Source organism: Berghia stephanieae, chromosome 4, assembly GCF_034508935.2.
Source record: "Berghia stephanieae isolate SIO BIC M18660-M18661 chromosome 4, UCSD_Bste_1.3, whole genome shotgun sequence".
Lineage (NCBI taxonomy): Eukaryota > Metazoa > Mollusca > Gastropoda > Nudibranchia > Aeolidiidae > Berghia > Berghia stephanieae.
The window spans coordinates 9309155-9310155 of NC_088363.1; positions in this window are offsets into that span (position 1 = coordinate 9309155).

Genomic DNA, 1001 nt, shown 5'->3' on the forward strand with positions numbered 1-1001 from the left:
TGTTAAATTGTTTAATCCACTTATCTCCATATCTTTTAAATACAATACAAAATACAAATGGAAAGAACATATCAGATGTTCAGCCCATTACATTTATGACCATTAAAAACGTAGTTAAAATGTGTTGAATCAGAAAATGAATGTTTTACTTTGTGTAATAATATTATGACTGGACAAAGCATTAATTAGTTTCGGAATCTAACGTCTGATTTTAAAGATTTGAATTTTTTATTGTCCGCACAACAACAAAATGTTTTAAAATGGTAGGGATTTTAATTGCTTATAAAACCTATAAGAATAATCACAATAAAGAAAAAAGAACCAACATAACAAGTGAAAGTAGTACTGTCTGTTCCGTAAGTTAATATTATTGTAATGTAAGTGGTCATCTAGATATGGTGTTGTATTACATCACGAAAATGCAATACTTTGCGTCTCAACCTCAAAAAGGGGAATCCCCGTCCAGGTAGCCAATTTTACAGCATGCAGCTGCTGTTGTCAGTCACTTGCTGGGTTCCAGCAGTATAACTAAGTGATCCGATTTCAAGAAGAAATAAACAGCAGTGTTCACACACAAAGGCACCGAGATGCAGTAGATATTTTTTTCTGACCCACCTGTCTACTCAGCAGTGAATGGGTAAATGGGTCTGTTAGACTAGCGGAAATTACTTGGGATATAAGACCTGCATATATGTAAATGTCGGTTTCAAAGTTGAGCTAACCAGACATATTAAAACAATTTTGTTCCTTTTATTCAAAGAGAATACTGTAAATTCATTTTCCTCAATACAACAAAATCAGTATAAAACTTTTTTATTAAAAGGACAAGATACAAAACTCAGAATATTTCGGCCTCAAAACCCTTCGTCAGTCAACGAGAAAAAAACAAAACAATAAAAAACATAAGAACTTGGCCGAAAACAGATTTGTCTCTATAGATAGTTCGTAGATGACGTCACTTAAGAATGTGTTGTTGTTTTTTTTGCCATCCGCGTTTATGA